Below are 25,527 nucleotides of genomic sequence, written 5' to 3' on the forward strand. Positions count from 1 at the left end.
CGCAAATAAAATATGTATATAATATACTGTGCACTTTAGTTCGTATATATACTGAGACCCTTTGGCAGCCCCCCAGTTTAAATGTTTATAATAAATACGTCGGGAGTTGTGGGCGTTACAGACGAACGTTCACCTAATCAGACCCAGTCAATTGGATATTTCAGTGCGCCAATCAATGGTCTCGGCTACACTGTTTTGCACATGATTCTATATACTGTAATTACATTTGCTTTTATTAGTAATTACATTTGCTTTTATTATTAATTTTGTTTATTTCAGACTCAAGATAGTGTATATATTCACTGACAGGCACTCTTTCAACTTGCACCGATTTCCTTAGACTTGAAATTGTCAAGATATTTTTCCTTTAAAGGAAATGATTTAACGATGTCGGCCTTTATTATCCTCTTAATCTTATCCTATATTTCTATTACTTTTTCTGCGGATACAAATACTACAAGCGAGTGCAATGAAGGTATGTATGATAGGTTCGTGTAATCAATTTTCATTTTATAACAGTCATGTGCAGAAAAACAGTGAACTAGAAGAAGGTTAACGCACCTCAATGTCCACCTCCAGACCCATTCCCACATCCTTAAATTACACCCCTATCCCCACTCCTGTGGATAAAATGATTTTCAAATAGAAATATTCCAAACATCACACAAGGACAGCAACAATTGGTTCATCACAAAATTAGCAATACATTCCGAAAATGTACCGATAAAATTAATAAAATACTTGTACATTTAAACTCACCTGGCCCTATTGGTAAAGTGAGCTAGTGCTATCAATTTACGTCCGTCGATGTTTTCTGCATCTTTTAATCCTCAACATTTCCGGTGCTATAAATTCGAGATATTGACTGATTCACATACATGCAGGGGACACAACCTGGTCTCGATCGCTTGCTCTTTTCTATAGCTACAATCATGGCAAAGCACGATATATATGTTTGCTGGATGAACGGAGTTGCAGTAACAAAGAAACAATAATAAAAGGATACTTAGATTTCTGATTAGAGTCATTCTTATAATTTCTTTGAAGTTTTGAGATAGCACAGGCATACTTGTTTGGACTAGAATAGAAGAAAATTTTATTTTAAGTCCGGTTTACATGAAACATTACAAACATTAGCTCTGTAGAGCTTTTTGCCGACATTAATAACAATAACAACACATACAATACTAAGACATATAAAGCATATAAAACATACACATTAGACATACAAAGTAAGACAGCTATATTGCATAAGCTGAAATGTTCATATATAAAACCACAGTACAAACAAGTAAAGCACTAGTCTAAACTAGATTATAAGCACATTCAAAGCAGACAAAGTAAATAATGCAAAACTAGTTCTAAAAGCTGCATGGAAAACTCAACTTAAAAATCAAAACATTAAGATCTGCAGGAGCCACATTTGCATGAGTTGCCATTCCAGTTGTTAATCATACTTTTAAACTGGTTCAGGTTCGACTGCGCACGGATTGCGTCAGGCAGCTCATTCCAGAGTGTAGCTCCAGCATACCTTAATGAATGAAGGCCAAATTGTGTTGTTCTCACCTGTGGTACTTCGACAACTTGTTGCTTTCTTAAAGAGTAAGGTACATTTTTAAAATTAATAATATCATGGAGATACATTGGTGACTGGTTTGTTAAAAAGGGTTTGATTGTTGGCCAGAAATCTTTTTGTTTTGGACCGCCTGTGCAACACTCTATAAAATAGTTTCTTATAGACTAACGTCTTAGTTTGGTATCAATGTTTCGTTGTTTCGTTGTTGCCGATATGTCTCCCTGTTTTTATACGACCGCAACAAATTTTTGCGGTCGTATATTGGTATGACGTTGGTGTTGTCGTCGTCCGAAGACACATTGGTTTTCGCACTCTAACTTTAGTTTAAGTGAATGGATCTCTTTGAAATTTTACCATAAGGTTAAATACCACAAAAGGAAGGTTGGGATTGATTTTTGAGGTTATGGTACCAACAGTTAAGGAATAAGGGGCCAAAAAGGGGTAAAAAATAAGCATTTTCTAGTTTCCAGACAATAACTGTGGAACGGTGTATGGATCTCTCTGAAAAGATACTACAAGTTTCCATACCACAAAGGGATGGTTAGGATTTACTTTGGGGGGTTATGGCTCAAACTGTTTAGGAATTAGGGGCAAATAAGGGGGAAAAACAAGGTTGTCCTGGTTAATGGACAAATACTTTAGTACAAAACATAATTTATAGCAGTGTAAGGGAGATAAATCAAATACATCATTGAAATTACCTCCCTTACACTGCTTTTAAATTATGTATAAAGTAATGGTTAATGAACAATTAAGATAATTTAAAACAGTGTAAGGGAGGTTATCCAAATACAACGTTTTGGTTACTTCCCTTACACTGCTTTTAAATTATGTTTAAAGAAATGCATATTTATAAAGGAAGACCAGTAAAAATATCTGCAAATGTTGCATCTTTTTTTTTCCAAAAAAATCCATATGAAAAATTTGACACTATATTTTAAATTCTATTATAAAATAGATTAAGTTAGCACTTTGGTAAATTTAAATGGGTAATTATGGTTGCAAACTCCATTGGAAATTTGAATTGAGATTATGACCATATCTTGAGGGAAAGAATTTTTTTGGGGAAAAGAGGGGGGGGGGGGGAAGGGGGGTAAAAAGAAATTGTGGGGGGTCATTTTTTTCTCATTTCAGATTTCAGAAATTAAAAAGAATTATTCTTCAAATATTTTTTTTTTTTCAAATTTCAAATATTGAAAAATTTCAAGAAGTAATCTTTAATTGCACAGTATGGCGCATTAGATTTGTAAAATCTTTGACCACATTTATTTATTTGTTATGCCGAATCTAACCGTGTATTTAGATTTTTAATATTGGGTCCAGTTTTCAAATTGGTCTACTTTAAGGTCCAATGGGTCTGTTTGATTTTAACAAAAATTGAATATATGGGGTTCCTTGATATGATGAATCTAAACATGTATTAAGATTTTTGATTTTTGGCCCAATTTTTAAGTTGGTCCAAATTGGGGTCCAAAATTAAACTTTGTTTGATTTCAACAAAAATTGAATATATGGGGTTCTTTGATATGCTGAATCTAACCATGTATTTAGATTTTTTATTTGTGGACCCTGCTATCAAATTGGTTCATATTGAGGTCAAAAGGGTCCAAAATTAAACTTCGTTTGATTTCATCAAAAATTGAATTATTGGGGTTCTTTGATATGCCAAATCTAACCGTGTATTTAGAATTTTAATTTTGGGTCCTGTTTTTTAAATTGGTCTACATATTAAGGCCCAAAGGGTCCAAAATTAAACTTAGTTTGATTTGAACAAAAATTGAATTCTTGGGGTTCTTTGATATGCTGAATCTAAACATGTGTTTACATTTTTGATTATGGGCCCAGTTTTCAAGTTTGTCCAAGTTGGGGTCCAAAATTGAACTTTGTTTGATTTCAACAAAAATTGAATATATGGGGTTCTTTGATATGCTGAATCTAAACATGTATTTAGATTTTAGATTTTTGGCCCAGTTTTCAAGTTGGTCCAAATTGGGGTCCAAAATTAAACTTTGTTTGATTTCAACAAAAATTGAATATATGGGGTTCTTTGATATGCTGAATCTAACCATGTATTTAGATTTTTTATTTGTGGGCCCCGCTATCAAATTGGTTCATATTGAGGTCAAAAGGGTCCAAAATTAAACTTTGTTTGATTTCAACAAAAATTGAATATATAGGGTTCTTTGATATGCTGAATCTAACCATGTATTTAGATTTTTTATTTGAGGACCCCTCTATCAAATTGGTTCATATTGAGGTCAAAAGGGTCCAAAATTAAACTTCGTTTGATTTCATCAAAAAATTGAATTATTGGGGTTCTTTGATATGCCAAATCTAACCGTGTTTTTAGATTTTTAATTTTGGGTCCCGTTTTTTAAATTGGTCTACATTAAGGTCCAAAGGGTCCAAAATTAAACTTAGTTTGATTATAACAAAAATTGAATTCTTGGGGTTCTTTGATATGCTGAATCTAAACATGTGTTAAGATTTTTGATTATGGGCCCAGTTTTCAAGTTGGTCTAAACTGGGGTCCAAAATTAAACTTTTTTTGATTTCAACAAAAATTGAATATATATGGGGTTCTTTGATATGCTGAATCTAACCATGTATTTAGATTTTTTATTTGTGGGCCCTGCTATCAAATTGGTTCAAATTGAGGTCAAAAGGGTCAAAAATTAAACTTTGTTTGATTTCATCAAAAATTGAATTATTGGGGTTCTTTGATATTCCAAATCTAAACGTGTATTTAGATTTTTAATTTTGGGTCCCGTTTTTTAAATTCGTCTTTATTAAGGTCCAAAGGGTCCAAAATTAAACTTAGTTTGATTTTAGCAAAAATTGAATTCTTGGGGTTCTTTGATATGCTGAATCTATCCATGTATTTTGATTTTGGACATTGGACCATAATAGGTAAATTAAAAAAATTCAAGTTCTTAGACCACATTCTTTCTGTGTCAGAAACCTATGCTGTGTCAAATATTTAATCACAATCCAAATTCAGAGCTGTATCAAGCTTGAATGTTGTGTCCATACTTGCCGCAACTGTTCAGGATTCGACCTCTGCGGTCGTATCTTGCTGTGCCCAGCGAAGCATTTTATTCTTTGATCTTATATGTAAACATTTGTTTCTTATAGATTGCATATTTTAGATGCATATTCATAAATGGTGCGGTAAGAGTTCCATATGGCACCCCCACCATACTAAAAGAACACAATAATGTATTACAGTTTATTCCGTGGGGTGCCATATGCGGAACTCTTTCCAATGGTGCTGGTTTGTAAACAGTTTTTCACTGGTATGTGGTTGTCAACAACATGTATACTAATTAATTTAGTGTGAAAAATAGTGTTAGCCTCATTAACATTGTCCACATTATCTACAACTGTTGTAAGATTTGCCTGTTCTAGATCGTATAAAAAAAAATCCATTGTCTAGCTGTTTATAGCTTCTGTATGTTTTTAGTGTTTTTTTAGTTGGTTGAACATCAGATTTTATTTGTACATCAATGATGTCATGGACGTCACTCAATCCACAGTTAAAATTTGTGGTATTTTGGATTAAGTTTTTTCTGTTTGTTAAGATGACATCATTTAATGTTGGTTTTGCATCTTTATTGAAACAAGTTGCACCTTTCATAATGTTTTCAATTCCACATATTTCACAGATGTGTTTAAAGGTGTACATTTATCTGTTGATAGTAAGTCATAATTTAAATCGCCCAGAAGAATCATATGATCATACTTTACAGATATTTTATCATGAGTCTTAGTAAAGTCATTGATAAAGTCATTATCAAAGATTGTTTGTGGTCTATACATTCCAGATTTTAATCATTTTTTACCATTTACTAATAGTTATAACATTATAAACCATGCCACACGAAATAATTTCTCGGTTGTGTGCCTATTTTTATACGTATATTGGTATGACATTGGCGTCGTCGTCGTCGTCCGAAGACACATTGGTTTTCGCAATCTAACTTAAGTTTAAGTGAATGAATCTCTATGAAGTTTTACCATAAAGTTCAATACCACAAAAGGAAGGTTGGAATTGATTTTGGGGGTTATGGTTCCAACAGTTAAGGAATTAGGGGCAAAAAATAAGCATTTTTGTAAATTCGAAGACATAACTTGTGTGTTAGTGTCTCTCTGACATTGTACCACAAGGCTCCATACCACAAAGGGAAGGCTGGGATTGATTTTGGGGGTAATTGCCTCAAAATTTTAGGAATTAGGGGCCAAAAAAGGGGCAAAAAACAAGCATTTTTCTAGTTTCATGACAATAACTTGTGTGTAAGTGTATGGATCTTTCTGAAATTGTACTACAAGGTTCCATATCACAAAGGGAAAGCTGGAATAGAGTTTGGGGATAATTCCCCAAAACGTTTAGGAAAAAGAAGCCTAAAATAAGCATTTTTCTAGTTTCCAGACATAACTTGTGTGTTAGTAAATAGATCTCTCTGAAATTGTACTGCAAGGTACCATACCACAAAGGGAAAGGCTGGGATTGATTTTGGGGGTAATTGCCTCAAAATTTTAGGAATTTGGGGCCAAAAAAGGGGCAAAAAACAAGCATTTTTCTAGTTTCAGGACAATAACTTGTGTGTAAGTGTATAAATCTTTATTAAATTGTACTACAAGGTTCCATTTCACAAAGGGAAAGCTTGGTTTGAGTTTGGGGGTAATTGCCCTAAACATTTAGGAATTTGGGGCCAAAAAGGGGCCAAAAAACAAGCATTTTTCTAGTTTCTAGACAATAACTTGTGTTCAAGTGTATGGATCTCTCTGAAATTGTTCTGCAAGGTACCATACCACAAAGGGAAGACTGGGATTGAGTTTGGGGGTGATGAATCATAAGGGGGTTCAAAAAAATTGAGGGGGATTTTTTTGTCCTTTTTTTCCTTTTTATGCCCCCGCCGTCGCGGTGGGGGCATTAAGTTTTACCCTTGTCCGTCTGTACGTAAGTCCCAAAATTGGTTTCCGTTCTCTAACTTAAGTTTGCCTTAACCAAATGTTATGAAACTTATACACAATGCTCATTACCACAAAACACAGATCAAGTTTGAATTTTGGTGGCGTCACTTTAACCTTTCTAGAGTTATGCCCTTTATAAATGGAAAAATTGCAAAATTTTTAGTTTCCGTTCTCTAACTTAAGTTTGCCTCAACTAAATGTTATGAAACTTATACACAATGCTTATTACCACAAAACACCGATCAAGTTTGAATTTTGGTGGCGTCAATTTAATCGTTCTAGAGTTATGTCCCTTTATAAATGGAAAAATTGCAAAATTTTTGTTTTCTCCTAAATATGAAGTTATTTTTAAAATTGGAGTTATCTTCCTTTGTCCATGATTATAGTTGAATCAACTTCAATCAATGCTTTATACAATGCAATGTTTAATTTTGACTTCCACTGATAAAACACAGATCAAGTTAAATTTGGGTAGTGTCACTTTAACCATTATTGAGTTATGCCCCTTTATAAATCAAAAGATTGCAAAATTTTTAGTTTCCATTCTGTAACTTAAGTTTGCCCCAACCAAACATTATGAAACCTATACACAATATTCATTACCACAAAACTAAGATCAAGTGCAAATTTTTTGTTTCCATTTTCTAACTTTAGTGTGCCTCAACCAAATGTTATGAAACTTCTACACAATGCTTATTACTACATAATACAGATTAAGTACGAAATTTGGTGGCGACACTTTTACCATTCTTGAGTTATGTCCATTTATAAACTTTAAAATTGCTGAATTTTTCGTTTTCGTTCTCTAACTTTAGTTTGTCTCAACCAAATGTTATAAAACTTATACACAACCGTTTTAGAGTTATGCGTGTTTACAAATAGAAAAATTGCTGAATTTTTAGTTTCTGTTTTCTACTTAAGCTAGCCTCAACCAAATGTTATGAGACTTTCACACAATGCTTATTACCACAAAACTCAGATCAAGTTCAAATTTGGGTAGCGTCAATTTTACCGTTCTTCAGTTATGTCCCTTTATAACTATATGATATGCAAGCAGGGGCATCATCTGTGTCCACATGTGGACACTATCCACATTTATTTTTTCTTTAAAATTTTCCATTTTAAATTGGTTATTTTTGATTTATATATAAAAGCAACTAATAATGATATGGTTTGAATAGGTAAATTAAAAAGTTCTCAGACCACATTCATTCTGTGTCAGAAACCTATGCTGTGTCAAATTTAAATATTTAATCACAATCCAAATTCAGTGCTGTATCAAGCTTGAATGTTGTATCCATACTTGCCCCAACTGTTCAGGGTTCGACCTCTGCGGTCGTATCACTTAGCTGCGCCAAGCGGAGCATTTTATTCATTTCTTGGAGTAAGGGAGATAACTTGCGTAACTAACAACGCACGTTTTTTTAACCCAAATTCCGCTGGAGCCGTGCAATTACCTATACTTCGCCTTAAATGAATATGATCATCTTTTTTGTGTCTTTAGGGATAACACTAAAAGATAGAGAGAAAAAAAAATACCACTGAAAGAAGATCAATAGTACAGTCGACATGACCGCAATCGACTATCATATCCTTATACGAAATGCAAATGCATTTCCCTTCGATGACATTTTCAGTGATTTCGACCAGTTTTGGCGTTTGCCTTTATGTTCAAAACTGTAGATAGAAAGACATTTAAAAACAAAAATATATCATCAAACAAAAGATCTACAATGAATGCGTTAATCATTATATTATATATGTCTTTTTGTCGAGCCTTCGACTTTAGTGGAAAAAGCGAGACATAGCGATCCTACATTCCGTCGGCGTCGGCGGCGGCGGCTGCGGCGGCGGCGTCCACAAATATTCACTCTGTGGTTAAAGTTTTTGAAATTTTAATAACTTTCTTAAACTATCCTGGATTTCTACCAAACTTGGACAGAAGCTTGTTTATGATCATAAGATAGTATCCAGAAGTAAATTTTGTAAAAATAAAATTCCATTTTTTCCGTATTTTACTTATAAATGGACTTAGTTTTTCTGCCGGGAAATATTACATTCACTATGTGGTTAAAGTTTTTAAAATTTTAATAACTTTCTTAAACTATCTTGGGTTTGTACCAAACTTGGACAGAATCTTGTTTATGATCATAAGATAGTATCTAGAAGTAAATTTTGTAAAAAAATAAATCCAATTTTTCCTTATTTTACTTTTAAATGGACTTAGATTTTCTGCTGGGAAACAACACATTCACTCTGTGGTTAAAGTTTTTAAAATTTTAATAACTTTCTTATACTATTTTGGATTTGTACCAAACTTGGACAGAAGCTTGTTTATGATTAAAAGCTAGTATCTAGAAGGAAATTTTGTAAAAAAATAAATCAATTTTTTCTGTATTTTACTTTAAAATGGACTTAGATTTTCTGCCAGGAAACAACATATTCACCCTGTGGTTAAAGTTTTTAAAATTTTAATAACTTTCTTATACTATTTTGGATTTGTACCAAACTTGGACAGAAGCTTGTTTATGATCAAATGCTAGTATCTAGAAGGACATTTCGTTTTTTTCCAGTTAACATTACATTCAGTCTACAGTTAAAGTTTTTAAACATTTATAAGATTCATAAACTATCCTGGATTTTTACCAAACTTGGGCAGAAGCTTCTTACAATCAAAAGATAGTATCAAGAGGAATATTTTTATTGATTTACTTCCTCATTTTTGTTGAGCCTGCGATTAACAGAAAAAGTAGGCGAGACACTGGGTTCTGCGGAACCCTTACGAATTTTTTGAATGAGTATGTACGAAAAAAATCCAAATTCGATATAACATGGGCCGAACAGAAATTAAAACAAGAATATGTGTACATACATGTAGGTTACCATGTCCCACTCGCACGTTTTTACTTGTATATGATCAGTGAGCTGTGAAATATTTTGTAAAACCCCTATTTTGCCTTTATAATAAACAATTTACTTTAGATATGTTCAAAAATAAAGGCGAAAGATACCAAAGGGACATTCAAACACATAAGTCGACAATTAACTGACAACGTCATGACAAAAAACGAAAAAAGACCAAATTAAACACAAACAACAGTATTTAAAACACAACATAGACAACTAAAGACTGAGCAACACGCACCCCACCAAAACCGTGGGTGATCTCAGGTTTTCCTACATGTAAGTTTCGAAACATATTTACTAAGTTTCAAGTTGAGATCACTACAAACTACCATAAACCAAAACTTTAATCTGTTATAATATATTATATTTATGTTCCTGCAGTTAACCGTGAAATATGGATCAAAGCCGTAATTTGGCATACATAGTAAACAGCTTACTTCATAGTGAACGTAAACATAGTTTCAAGTTCATGTGCCCACACACTACCCTTAACATACACTTTAACCTTCCTTATAAACCAAAACTAATACCGGATACTGGATAGACTGATGCACAGGTCAGACAACATAATTCTCTTTTCTGTCTTAGGCGGGCATTAAAATGAAAAGAAATTAAGTGCTTGACGGAAATTTATGAACAAAGTATGCTTAAGTAATTGAAAAATCTCTCTACATATCAATGTACATGTAAATTTTTATTACACTTATCCAATAAAATGATGACAATCTGTCCGAAATTAAAAAGGTTCTTTCATTCAATTTTTATACGACAGCAAAATTTTAATGTTATGACGTTGTCAGCGTCGTCGTCGTCCTCGCCCGAAGACATTTGGTTTCCAGACTTTAGTATAATTGTATGGATTTCTATGAAATTGTACCACACGGTTCCATACCTCTAAGGGAAGGTTGGGATTGAATTCTGGGGTTATGGCCTAAACCGTTTATGAATTCTAAAATAAGGGCCTCGGTGAATCTTGCTGAATCTAACCGTGTATATAGATTTTGGAATTTGGGCCCCGTTTTTAAATTGGTCCACATTGAGGTCCAAAGTTTCCAAAATTACACTTTGTTTGATTTCATCAAAAATTGAATTAGCTGGGATCTTTGATATGCCGAGTCTAACCATGTATTTAGGTTTTAAACGTTAGGGCCCGTTTTAAAGTTGGTCCACATTAAGGTCCAACATAAAACTTTGTTTGATTTCAACAAAAAATGAATTCTTGGGGTTCTTTTATATGCCGAATCTGACCCTCTACTTAGATTTTTTGATTTTTTGCCCGGTTTTCAATTTAGTTTACATTGAGGTCCAAGGGTCCAAAATTAAACTTTGTTTGATTTTGACAAAAAATTGAATTAAAGGGGTTATTGACCGTTCTTTGGTATGCTGAATCTAAACATGTATTTAGATTTTTGATTTTTGGGCCCAGTTTTCAAGTTGGTCCAAATATATAGAGGTCCAAAATTAAATTTTGTTTGATTATAATAAATTATACACAAAAAAATGAATATATGGGGTTCTTTGATATTCTGAATCTAACCTTGTATTAAGATTTAGGATTTTGGGCCCGTTATTAAATTGGTCCACATTGAGGTTCAAAGGGTCAAAAATTAAATTTAGTTTGATTTCATCAAAAATTGGATTATTGGGGTTCTTTGATATGCTGAATCTAACCATGAATTTAGATTTTGGATATCGGATCATAATAGGTAAATGTTTAATTTCAAATTTTTAAGTACTTCGACCACATTCATTCTGTGTCAGAAACCTATGATATGTCAAATATTCAATCACAATCCAAATTCAGAGCTGTATTGCTGACTTTGTGTGCTTTGTACGAACAATTGTGTTGAAACTGAAAAACACTTCCTTTTAAATTGTTCTCTTTATGATGACTTGAGATGGCTTTTATTTTCTGAATGTTCAAATTATATTGAAAATTTTGCTATTTTAGACGATGATCAGAAATTAGTTGAAATGATGAATTGTCCTGAAATTCAAGCATTTTTAAGCAAGAGTATTTTTAACTTTTTTATGAGACGAAAGTTATTTTTAGTTTGAGATACTAATTTTTATAGTTTTAGTAACCTTTAAATTTTACTACTTTTAAAGTCATGTGATATTTAAATGAAATAAATAATAATTTTTATCTATATAATTTATAATTTAATTTATTAAATGAATTTTTAATTGAATTTGTAATTATTTAAATGATAAATCTTTTTGAAATTGTACAAAAAACAAATTTTAGGAAATGTTATATTTACATATATTTAAATGTGAAATGTTTTGTAGATATGTGTCTCATAAGCCAATCTTATGGCTGGGTACTGATTGTTTTAATGTATATTTTTATTATGTCATTGTATAATGTTCAATCAGTATGTGACACAATAATAAAATAAAAAAAATATTATTATTATTATTATTGCATAATAAATAGAAATTGTAAGTAAATTCATAGTTAAAAATACTAGATTCATCATCCAATTCTAATTTTAGAGAAGAAATTATAAATAAATATTGTTTCAAATTTACTGTTCATTATTAGATATTTTGAAAAAAAATAAATGTAAGTTTAACAGATTTTTTAAAGACATTGTATTAATGATGAATGACATTTTGGAAAATGTTTTTTTTTGTTCATTTTTTTTTGTAAATTTTTTGAAGAATTTCGGGGTAGGTTTTTTTGTTATCCGGTATAAATTCATTTAATGCTATATATATATTTCTTTTTTGATGAAGCGAACATCTTTAAAAACTAAGCTGCTATTGTCCATTAACTTGATTTATAGATAAATTAATTAAATTCCTGGTGTACTTAATTAAATTTTCCCGCGTTTCAAAGAATAGCGGGGAACATTTGTATTAACGATGCGTATGCATTTTCTAATTTAGTTACGTGAACATTTTCTCCTTCACTTTCTACCCAACAGTCGTAGTATCAAGTTTATTTTCTAGCTGTCTGGGTTAACGGCAATATGAATATATTATTTTGTTTTATTTAAGCCTATGTATTTATTGGAAAGAATTTAAGGTAATACTTAAATTTTCCCGCGTTTCAAAGAATAGCGGGAAACATTTGTATTAACGATGCGTATGCATTTCTAATTTAGTCACGAGAAAATTTTCATGTGCGGGAAAATATTTTGAAATCCTTCACTTTCTACCCAACAGTCGTAGTATCAAGTTTATTTTTACATATTTCAGATATGTAACATTTTTTAGTTTTAATCCATATTTTTGCACATTATCAGTTGTGTTTTGTTTCGAATAATTATAAATATATACATATTTTTTTATACCGTCCAAGTATACATCTTGAACATTCTCAATTTTATCTGGTCTTCCGAACATTGGGTTTTGGACACAGGTTTCCAACTTTTTTCCACTACATATTTAGTTTTTAATGTAGTTTGACTGAGTTAACTCGTTTTAGTTTGTTGTTCCCTGGCCGGCGGGATCGTCGATGATAGAAACTTTGTCATTATTTGGTATTTAACTTTAAAATACAGCATACCAGCATTCAGTCATCATTTATAATTGTAATGATTTATTTTTTGTATTCATGCTTATGAGTTATATTCGTGAATTTATTAAAATCCGGTGTCCTTCAAGCTGTCTGGGTAATCGGCAATATGAATATTTTGTTTTGTTTTATTTAAGCCTATGTATTTGTGGGGAAAAAGTTAAGGTAATACATATGCTGAATCTACCGTGTAATTAGATTTTGGATATTGGAATATAATATGTAAAAGTCCTATTTCAAAATTTTCAGTTCTTTGACCACATTTATTCTGTGTCAGAAATCTATAATGTGTCAAATATTTAATCACAATTCAAATTCAGAGCTGTATCAAACTTGAATTTAGTGTCCATACTAGCCCCAACTGTTCAGGTTCGACCTCTGCGGTCGAATCGAGCTGCGCCTAGCGGAGCATATTATTTATTTGCAACTTGTTGTTCAATTCTCGTCACTATGTTGAATGGAATAAAGTTGTTTTTGTGTTAATTTTTTGTAGTGGTTTTTAATATCAGACATACAATGATAACAATATCTCAACCCAATTCTTCAGTAGAAATAAATTTCTACAGGATAATATAAAATAATTAACAATAGCTCTCAAAATAATACATAATAATTTCTTTTTTCAGTTTTTTGGGAAGTTAAATTAGACTATGGAAGAAATGTTACACTTATTTGTAAAACAAATACGAAAGATTTATGTACAAAGTGCAGAAAAGTATGGTATGGAGGCCCTGAATTTTCATTACTATCGCTAGATGGTTTTCCGTCAGAATATTCTTCAAAGTATTGGCCTTTCTTAGGAAAGAACGGATTTGAAATAATAATAAGAAATTTCAGTACGGAAGATTTGAATCAAGACTACATATGTTCAATTGGTGAATACTCTTGCAAAAGAAACCTGACTATCAACATGTTTGACAAGCAAGCATTAGACAGGGATGTACCAGGAGGTAATGTTACTGGATTTTATTATTTTAATTATAATGTTATGGTTGATAAACGATACTTTTGTTTCTTGTATATCGACATTTCAATAACATTTTTTAGTACTAAACAAGAGACAACAGCATGAGAATTGTGTTCAAGCCAAAGGATGCCATTGGGTAGGGGATGGTTAACTGTGGCATTTTAGTCATTTTAACTGAATTAATTAGAAATTCATCAATGTAAGTCCCTTTTTCCATATAGTTTCTCACAATCTTAGGTAGTTATGCATTCTTGGCTTTCAAATATTTGGGTTTGAGCATTCATGGGAAGGAAAATCGAGAAAAGCACCTCAGACGCACCAAATTTATGCAGTGTTCTTTCCGTTCAATGAAAATTCAAAAGGTGTTAATAAGTCCAAATATCTCAGGTTAAGATTCTTCGTGTTTGCTTTTATTCTAATTTGCTAAAATATTCCACGATTGGTTCATTTAGGGTAAACAGTTTACTATTGCTGGTATATAATATATGAATTTGAGTTTTCTTAAAGGTTCATGATTAAACTACTAGTATGGGAAAGGACACTCTCATGATAGACTCATCTGTTCCCTTCTGAAAAAGGCATTTATTCTATATATGACGTTATGTTTACCGTTTGCTTTAGACTCCCAACTATGTAATGTAATTAAAAGCGCTTAATAAATTTGATGAGTCCGAATCACCTTTGGATGTTCCTTTATTATGAACGTAAAAAAAATGTTAAAGCCGAGGATTTATAAGTACCTTTACAAGTGCAGAACTTTATAACAAAATAATTCTATGATTGGAAATTTACCTTGCAAATGTTTTACAACCTGTTACCGTCCCCACACATGTTTTACAACCTGTTACCGTCCCCACAAATGTTTTACAACCTGTCGCCCTCCCCGCAAATGTTTTACAACCTGTTACCGACCCCACACATGTTTTACAACCTGTTAACGTCCCCACACATGTTTTACAACCTGTTACCGTCCCCACAAATGTTTTACAACATGTTACCGTCCCCGCAAATGTTTTACAACCTGTTACCGTCCCCACACATGCTTACAATTTGTTACCGTCTCCACACATGCTTACAATTTGTTACCGTCCCCACAAATGTTGTACAACCTGTTACCGCCCCCAAAAATGTTTTACAACCTGTTACTGTCCCCACAAATGTTTTACAACCTGTTACCGTCCCCACACATGTTTTACAACCTGTTACCGTCCCCACAAATGTTTTACAACCTGTTACCGTCCCCACAAATGTTTTACAACCTGTTATCGTCCCCACAAATGTTTTACAACCTGTTACCGACCCCACACATGTTTTACAACCTGTTACCGTCCCCACACATGTTTTACAACCTGTTAACGTCCCCACACATGTTTTACAACCTGTTACCGTCCCCACAAATGTTTTACAACCTGTTACCGTCCCCGCAAATGTTTACAACCTGTTACCGTCCCCACACATGCTTACAATTTGTTACCGTTCCCACACATGCTTACAATTTGTTACCGTCCCCACAAATGTTGTACAACCTGTTACCGCCCCCAAAAATGTTTTACAACCTGTTACTGTCCCCACAAATGTTTTACAACCTGTTACCGTCCCCACACATGTTTTACAACCTGTTACTGTCCCCACAAACTGTTACCGTCCCCACAAATGTTTTACAACCTGTTACCGTCCCCACAAATGTTTTACAACCTGTTATCGTCCCCACAAATGTTTAACAACCTGTTACTGTCCCCACAAATGTTTTACAACCTGTTACCGTCCCCACACATGTTTTACAACCTGTTACTGTCCCCACAACCTGTTACCGTCCCCACAAATGTTTTACAACCTGTTACCGTCCCCACAAATGTTTTACAACCTGTTATCGTCCCCACAAATGTTTAACAACCTGTTACCGTCCCCGCAAATGTTTTACAACTTGTTATCGTTCCCACACATGTTTTACAACTTGTTATCGTTCCCACACATGTTTTACAACCTGTTATCGTCCCCACAAATGATTAACAACCTGTTACTGTCCCCACAAATGTTATACAACCTGTTACCGTCCCCACAAATGTTTTAATGGACAATATTTAAAGCAATTATATACAGAGATATCAGATGACCTAAGCAGACTCATTGTCACTGACTCTTTTAAAGTGTACGTGTGTCACTATTAGACTAGTAAATATACTTGAGCTACTGCACTAGAGTGGTCAATGTAACTTTATTTTTTTATCTATTGTATTTTGTGATTTTACTTTTTTTAATGTCTTATAAAAATAAGGAGATGATTTATGATTGACAATGAGACACTTATCCACCAGAGTTATATTGAAGTGAACGAAAGAAACGAATTATAGGCACACGTACGGCCTACATCAATGAGAAAAACCCACTCCAGATAGTCTGCTATAAAAGGCCCCGACATAAAAAATGCGAAATGATTCAAACGAGAAAACTAACGGCCTAATTTATAACAAAACAAGTTACGAAAAACAAATATAACAGACATGAACCAACAATAACAACTGAACTACAGACTCCCGGCTTGGAACAAACACATAAAGAATATGGCGAGGTTAAATACGTTTGTGAGCGCTCAAACCTCCCCATTCCTTGGACAGTGGTGTAACAGTACAACATAAGAACAAACTATAAAAAACAGTAACAATTGGCTTAAAAAAAATCGGTACAAGGCACAATAAACAACTAACACATAAACAATAAACGCATGACCTTGTGCAATGACAAAATATAAGTAAACAGCATCGACAAGGATATAGTATAATGAGTTCTCATAACTGTAAATATATAGCAATATATTAATATTTAGTATGTTTTAATTTTTCAAAAAGAAAATCAATGTTAGTAGTTCCAATGAAATCAACATTTTACTACTTTGTTAATTTGATAACATGCATGTAATAATAAGTTTATTCAAACGATCAATTAGTTTACATGGATCGTATCTAAATTTACGGGCTTTGTAAATAACATCACCGTAAAAAGTAGGTTGTAATATCCCGTTTTTGATAAGAACTATACAGACACAGCCAAATTTCCTAACATAATCTTTGCATCTATGAGATAATTTGGTAAAGGTTTTAATTAATTTGTGGTGACGAAATCCCTGACTTAAGGATGTACTTAAGTGAGGTTTAGGAATTTGTGTCAGATATTCGGACTTCTTAGTTTGTTTTCCTACAATACAGGGTAAAATAGTTTGCCCCATAACACCCATTTTTCTTCTCATATAAGACTTCAATAGCTCATAAAAGGTCATTCACCAAAAATTTAAGCAGATTCTAAATTTCTTTTCTTTCGATTTGAGACCCAAATAATACCAATGCAAATATAAGGTAAAAGTCCGAATCAGCCTTTTCCGACCATTTTTTAAAATCAAATATCTCGAAAATGAGCTACATAACCTATCAACATTTTTTAGCTTATTTTGTTTCTTAACTAATGCTCTTCCGACTTATAGTATAAATTTTAAATTCTAGATTTTTTAAATTTAAGTACATCTTTAATAATTAATCAGTATTAATACACAAATTACGTTCATTGAAATCTAAAACGCGACTACAGACATGGGCATAGCGATCTTGTTATGAAATATACACACAGTAAACTTGGGCCAGAGGAACATCGCCGTCTAAAAAGGGAAAATTACCGTTTTATGTCTATCATAGTCCCGAAAGACTTTAATTAAATTTTCATGTCGGGTCATTTGTTTATAAATGTAAGATTATTTACATGTACATGTAAAATTGTGATCATTGCTAGAAAAATCATACACAATGTATCTACTAATCGACTACTGTTTACTAGTACTACCTTATTATTTGTTAGAGGTGTAGCACTACGGGTGTCACTCGTATAACAAAAATTGCATCTGATTAGTGATTTCCTCCGGTTTGTAATTGGGTTCATGCTGCTCAATCTTTAAGAAAATTTTTAGTTTTTCGACGCTATCAATCAAATTTTTTTTCTTCAAAATTTAACACTAAAAGGTATGGGGAAAAATCTGGATTCAGAATATTTTTTTTGGTCATCTGCTTGACCACAATATTTTTTTTCATCAAATTGGGGATCATAATTTTTTTTTTGGAAAAAACCATAACCCCCCTTGAATTAAATGGTCGTTCCCTTATGTAGTGTTTTATAGACATGATGTTGTCGGTTTCTCTTCGACTTATCGACTCTTTATTTCAGACCACATACAATCCTTCCTCTATTTTTGTTGTGGTTCGTGTTGATCAATATGGTTTGTAATGTTTTATCGCTGTTCTTTTAACTTTGTTTTTTTCGTTAGGTCTTGGTGTTATCTTTCTTTTTCAACTTATTTCTTTTATTACCCCCGCTTTTGTATTCTCATTAACTAAGGCAGTTTTAGGAGGATTATCATTGCCTCACAGACATATTGGCAAGATGAAGAATTAATTAGGTTTTTATGTCAGTCTGTTTTATTGCCTATATACCGGACAGAACTGAGAATGGAAACGTTGAATTTTTCAAAGAGACAACAACCTGACCAAAGAGCAGACAACAGCTCAAGGCCACCAATTGGTCTTCAACGCAGCGAGAAAATCCCGTTCCCGGAGGCGGGCTTCAGCTGGCCCCTAAACACTATTGTATACACAATTAAAATGATGTATACATAAATATTTTGTAATTGGTTGCTGCATTTAATATGTACATCGGAAAAAAATACCCTTATATGTAAATATAATCAGTTGGGGCTTCTTTTTTTCCAACTCTGAACAACATATTAATATCCTCAAAGTTTATTATATACTGTTCAAAGGGAAATAATCCTTACATATCAATTGATTGTCTACCAGATTAACTTTTCTCTCATGTGCATGCACTTACTACCCATTGTTCTATTATGTTGTATTTTGTTATTTAACTGTCATAAAAAATAATCATTGTAATCAATGTAAGAAACTTAAAACCCGCAAGGGTCCATAATTGGTAAAATAAAGAATTTCTATTTCTATTTCTATTTCTATACTAGTTCAGCGAAATGACCCTAGTCAGTTCCCGTTTGGAAAATCCATAAATACACTAGGACCTCGTCATGCATGTCTAAATCTTAATACTTTGGCATTTGAGTTTGTACATGACATAGCCAGAAATTAGTAGTACTTTTGCAAATTAATATTAATAATATGTAAATGAGAATTGTACCACGTGACAAAACAATGAACGCGAATTTAGTGAATTTTTCGTGTTTTCGTGAGTTTATTCTTCTTGAAATATGGGCATTTTAACTTTACGTGGGAACCTAGAGTTCAACGACTACACATACAAGGTTTGGACTTGCTTATTCTTTGGACATTCAAGTTTCAAGTTTCATCCCCGCAACCTGTTTTTGTAATGACCTTGTTAGCCAATTTTCAACACGAAGTTTGCAAATTTGACGTTTCAGCCATTTTAGCCTGTATTTTATACTGCAATGTTAAAAACCTCTCGCTTCGATTTTTAAAATAGCTCAGGAACCTTGATTTTTGCAACGACAGTCATTATATTTCGTTTAAATGGTGTATATTGTTGTGTATATTTATTTTCTGTCCCCGCAACCTGTCTATCACTTAAATTAAAGTTAAAACAGACATTTTTTTTTCAAAATTCCCTATCATTTCAATATAATTTCCGTGTTCCGTATCCGATTTCTTTAGTATAATATTCAAATAAGCAAAGTGGCGTTGATTTCTGGATATGATGGTCCTTGATGATACAGAATTAACAAATGTATAGTTGTATCTTTATTTCTATTTTGATTCTTGTTTTTTTATGATTTTTCGTTATTTTATATAGTAATTATACCACGGTCACACTTCCGAATTTCAAACTGAAAAACAGAAAGTTTTCAAAGTAGACAATGTTCATCTGTACACGAACAGATGGCAAACAACATGTACAATACACCTATATACGAACAAATTGTTGATTCGACTTTGAAATTGGCATATTTGCATTTTTATTTTAGGGACATGTATAATCATATTGTAATGGCTGTCGTCATGATATTGCATCATGGCCGCTGTGCAAATTAGCAAAGTACATCAAATTTTGCCATATGCCACATGTCCGCTGTGCAAATTAGCAAAGTACATCAAATTTTGCCATATGATGTCAATAAACAGATCTAATCTTCATCAAAGTCTTAATATTTGGGATTGTGGCTTTTGTTTAACAAACACAGTCACGTAAGTGTTCTATGTTTGTTTTGTTTGTACTAGTTTTTATACGACCGCAAAAAAATTTTTGCGGTCGTATATTGGTATGACGTTGGCGTCATTGTCGTCGTCGTCGTCGTCCGGCGTCGTCCGAAGACACATTGGTTTTCGCACTCTAACTTTAGTTTAAGTGAATGGATCTCTATGAAATTTTACCATAAGGTTCAATATCACAAAAGGAAGGTTGGAATTGATTTTGGGGGTTATGGTTCCAACAGTTAAGGAATTAGGGGCCAAAAAGGGGCCAAACATAAGCATTTTTGTAAATTCAAGACATAACTTGTGTGTTAGTGTATGGATCTCTCTGACATTGTACCACAAGGTTCAATATCACACAGGGAATGCTGGGATTGATTTTGGGGTAATTGCCTCAAAATATTAGGAATTAGGGGCCAAAAAAGGGGCAAAAAACAAGCATTTTTCTAGTTTCATGACAATAACTTATGTGTAATTGTATGGATCTTTCTGAAATTGTACTACAAGGTTCCATATCACAAAGGGAAAGCTGGAATTGAGTTTGGGGGTAGTTGCCTAAAACGTTTAGGAATAAGTGGCCAAAAAGGGGCCAAATATAAGCATTTTTCTAGTTTCCAGACAATAACTTGTGTTCAAGTGTATGGATCTCTCTGAAATTGTACTGCAAGGTACCATACCACAAAGGGAAGGCTGGGATTGATTTTGGGGGTAATTGCCTCAAAATTTTAGGAATTAGGGGCCAAAAAAGAGGCAAAAAACAAGCATTTTTCTAGTTTCAGGACAATAACTTGTGTGTAAGTGTATGGATCTTTATGAAATTGTACTACAAGGTTCCATATCACAAAGGGAAAGCTGGGTTTGAGTTTGGGGGTAATTGCCCTAAACGTTTAGGAATTTGGGGCCAAAAAGGGGCCAAAAAACAAGCATTTTTCTAGTTTCCAGACAATAACTTGTGTTCAAGTGTTTGGATCTCTCTGAAATTGTACTGCAGGTACCATACCACAAAGGGAAGGCTGGGATTGAGTTTGGGGGTGATGAATCATAAGAGGGTTCAAACAATTGGGGGGGGGGGGATTTTTTTTCTTTAAAATTTTCCATTTTAAATTGGTTATTTCTGATTTATATATAAAAACAAATAATAATGATATGGGTTGAATAGGTAAATTTAAAATTTTTAAGTTCTTAGACCACATTCATTTTGTGTCAGAAACCTGTGCTGTGTCAAATATTTAATCACAATCCAAATTCAGTGCTGTATCAAGCTTGAATGTTGTGTCCATACTTGCCCCAACTGTTCAGGGTTCGACATCTGTGGTCATATCAAGCTGCGCCCAGCGGAGCATTTTATTCTAATATTTCACAATCATGTTTCTTCATTATTTTGACATTGAGAACAGTGTTTCCTTACAAAAACAGGAGGAAGTTATTCCAATTATTCGTAATAATCTTAAAAAAAGAAAAAAATTTGGCCTTTTACATTAGTTTAAAGGGGGAGATAACAATTTGGCATCGATTTAATCCTTGATAAAGGATTGTTACAAAAATTTGCCTTTTCGTACATTACTTTGACATGGTTTTAAGGGGGTACACCGTGGGTATGGAAGACAACCCTTACACGTGTATTGGAAGTCATTTGTGTGATTTATCCTAGCAGTTATTAAACAGTGATCAAGCATTCATATTGTTTACATTTGGTATGAGAATGATGCAGCAGCTTTTCAGAAAACTGGACAAGTTTGACTCCACCTAGCATTAAATTAAGGAATTACGTATTCTTAAAGATTCAAAATTAAAAGTTTAAAAGGTAGAAAAATTAACGTTCATACATGAAATGCTATAAAAAACTATTTATTGAGAAATTTTGGAATGACTCTTGACATCATTCTAATAATATCTTGGAAGGTTTGGAAAAAATTGAAATAAAAATAAAAATGGATTGAATAAAAAAATTATGATTACATTTTAAATGGTTCCGTGCTAAGCGATAGGCTGTACTTAACTGTATGTCTTTGGCAGTTTTTTAGAAGACAGATAAGTAAACCTACATTGGCACAAATATAGTACTTAAAAAAAGACATTCTGTCTATTTATCATGGGATACGTTGAATTTATCGTCTGTTGACTCGATGACCAGGGGGTCTGTAGTCTCGAAGGAAATCAACATTTACTTACATATTATAATTTTGATATGTCAATTCGTCCCAAAGTAATCGTCCCATACTGAACATTAGTGATTTTCCTTGTAAACCTGACTACAGTTATTTTTGGAACCATAACATGTTCACGTAGGCACACAAAAATAATGCAAAGAAAGACTGTAGAAGGTTTTCTAGAAAAAAAAATATATTAATTTTGTCCAAACATTTTCTTTTTTTTTTTAATATTTTTAATTCTGTAGTGCAAGCCAAAATATTTGAAGACTTTGTAAATTTAAAATGGTAAAATTCCATAAAAGTTTGTGGTTTTCAAGGTTTATTGTTAACATTGCCATATAAGCGTGAGGTTTGGTAAGTCATAAAACCAGGTTAAACCCACCATTTCTTCTTAAAATGTCTTGTACCAAGTCAGGAATATGGCAGTTGTTATCTAATAGTCCGTTCCTATGTATGTTGGCGTTTGTTTTTGTTGCAGTTCAGTGTTTCTGTTGTTCCGTTGTTTTCCTCTTATAGTTGATGTGTTTCCTCGATTTTGGTTTGTGACCCGGATTTGTTTTCGCTTAATCGATTTATGACTATTGAACAGTGGTATACTTATGTTTCCTTTATTTATAACTATCAATTGTTTCAGCAATTTTTTGAAAGGAAGTAAACGATAACCTTTTTTTTCTGGAAAAGAATGAAAAATTAAATGAGTTATCTGAGAGTGCCAGAATTTTCGACTTGCTCGATAATTTTAAACCATTAATTTACATTCAGGCTATAGATATTACCATCATAAAATTTAGGATTTACTTTAAAACACCTATCTCTTACGCGTTTTAACTGTCATATATATGTTTATTGAGAACATACAATGGAAAACACAATAAGATATGCCTACTATTGTTTTCGACTATGTTTAAGCGGTTCCCTAAAAATGGTCATATTCAATATACCCTTAACATAAAATGCAAACGTGAGTTTTGAGAAGACTTTAGCAGATGATGCATTGACCCTTACCCTTTCGAAGATGTAAATTTAAGTATAACAAGAAATGATTGTAACAGGATGCTGTTACGAATTCTCCCAAACGAAGCTCCCATAATTCGTAATTCCCAGGGTCGCCTGACATTGGACAAAGTCCAGTGAAAATTGGTTTGGTCTAGTAAAGTTATATGCATTAGTGATGCCTGGGGACTGACCCTGTATATCATTCAAATCATATTGGCATGACAAACCAGAATATATATGGTTTAGGGGTGAGGATCTCGACCATTTACAAGATATTACATCATTGGGGTGGGGGACCCCTGGGGACTGACCCTATATATCTTTCGAATCTTTGTGGCATGACAAACAGGAATATATATGGTTTAGGGGTGGGGATCTCAACCATTTACAAGATATTAGAACTTTCTTAAATGGCAGGGATAGGGGGTGATCCCTGGGGACTGACCCTGTATATTATTCAAATCTTCATGACATGATGAATAGGAATATATATGGTTTAGGGGTGGGGATCTCGACCATTTACAAGATATTAAAACATTCTCAAATGGCAGGGGGTGGGGATGACGCCTGGGGACTAATACTTTATTTCATTTGATGTGCTGTATCATGACTAACCAGAATATATATGGTTTAGGGGTGGGGATCTCAACCATTTACAAGATATTAGAACTTTCTTAAATGGCAGGGGGTGGGGGGGATCCCTGGGGACTGACCCTGTATATTATTTAAATCTTCTTGACATGATGAATAGGAATATATATGGTTTAGGGGTGGGGATCTCGACCATTGACAAGATATTAAAATTTTCTCAAATGGCAGGGGGTGGGGGTGACCCCTGGGGACTAATACTTTATTTAATTTGATGTGCTGTATCATGACTAACCAGAATATATATGGTTTAGGGGTGGGGATCTCGACCATTTACAAGATATTAGAACTTTGTCAAATGGCAGGGGGTGGGGGTGACCCATGGGGACTTACCCTTTATTTCATTTGATGGACTGTATCATGATAAACAAGAATATATATGGTTTAGGGGTGGGGATCTCAACCATTTATAAGATATTAGAACTTTCTCAAATGGCAGTGGGTGGGGGTGATCTCTGGAGACTAATACTTTATTTCATTGGATGTGCTGTATCATGACTAACCAGAATATATATGGTTTAGGGGAGGGGATCTCCACCATTTACAAGATATTAGAACTTTCTCAAATGGCAGGGGTTGGGGGTGACCCATGGGGACTTACCCTTTATTTCATTTGATGTGCTTTATCATGACAAACCAGAATATATATGGTTTAAGGGTGGGGATCTTGACCACTTGCAAGATATTAGAACTTTGTCAAATGGCAGGGGGTGGGGTTGACCCCTGTGGACAAAACCCTTATTTCATTTGATGTGCTTTATCATGTAGAACATTTTCAATTATAAAGATAGTGTCTATCACTAACGGTTTTCAAGTTATAATCATTTGAAAAAAAAAAAAAAAATCCCATAGGGTTCTTTAGTAAACCCCTTCCTTCTTTTGGCCCCTCAAAGTACCCCTTTTCAGACTTCAATGCACAAACGAAACCCTGATTGCACCACTAGACATGTTAATCTAACATATTGTGAAACCTTAAGTAAATCTGACTAGCGGTTTTGGAGAAATGGTGCGGACAATTTCATTCAAAAAAGCGGCGGAAGACGAAGAATAATTATAACAAGTAATCCTGTGTTAGGATGCTAACACAAAAGTCGCCAAAACGGCCCCCCACCATTGTTCTGCTGTTTCCATGATAACGGCAGCCATTTTGAAATTGCAAAGTCGGATATCCCATCTACACGTGACAGGTCACATTACTTACAAGTTTCATAAAAATTGAACCAATTTTCAAATTTAGGCATTCGTGTTTCCATGGTTACGGTGGCCATTTTGGAAATTCCAAAGTCAAATCCCACATCTACATAAGACAGTCAACATTTGTGTAAAGTTTCATTAAGTTTCATTAAGTTTGAATTTTTTGACATTTTTGCAGTTTCCATGGTAATGGCAGCCATTTTGAAAATTCCAAAGTCGGATGGCACATCTACACATGACAGGTCACATTACTGCTAAGTTTCATAAAGATTGGACCAAATGTAGATTTTTCGCATTTTTGTTGTTTCCATGGCAACGGCGGCCATTTTGGAAATTCCAAAGTCAAATTCCAAATCTACATACACTCGTTAACA

General features: G+C 33.4%; 1 long non-coding RNA gene across 1 annotated transcript in view; it reads left to right on the top strand.

Moving 5' to 3' along the window:
* Positions 1 to 280: 280 nt before the first annotated feature.
* LOC127701911 (uncharacterized) overlaps positions 281 to 25,527 on the top strand; it is a 32,251-nt gene continuing 7,004 nt past the window's right edge. Inside the window, exons 1-2 of the long non-coding RNA XR_007982248.1 lie at positions 281 to 475; positions 13,610 to 13,933. This is a non-coding gene — a long non-coding RNA (uncharacterized LOC127701911). The remainder of the gene's footprint in view (positions 476 to 13,609; positions 13,934 to 25,527) is intronic.

Source organism: Mytilus californianus, unplaced genomic scaffold (assembly GCF_021869535.1).
Source record: "Mytilus californianus isolate M0D057914Y unplaced genomic scaffold, xbMytCali1.0.p SCAF_5, whole genome shotgun sequence".
In the NCBI taxonomy this organism is placed as follows: Eukaryota; Metazoa; Mollusca; class Bivalvia; order Mytilida; family Mytilidae; genus Mytilus; species Mytilus californianus.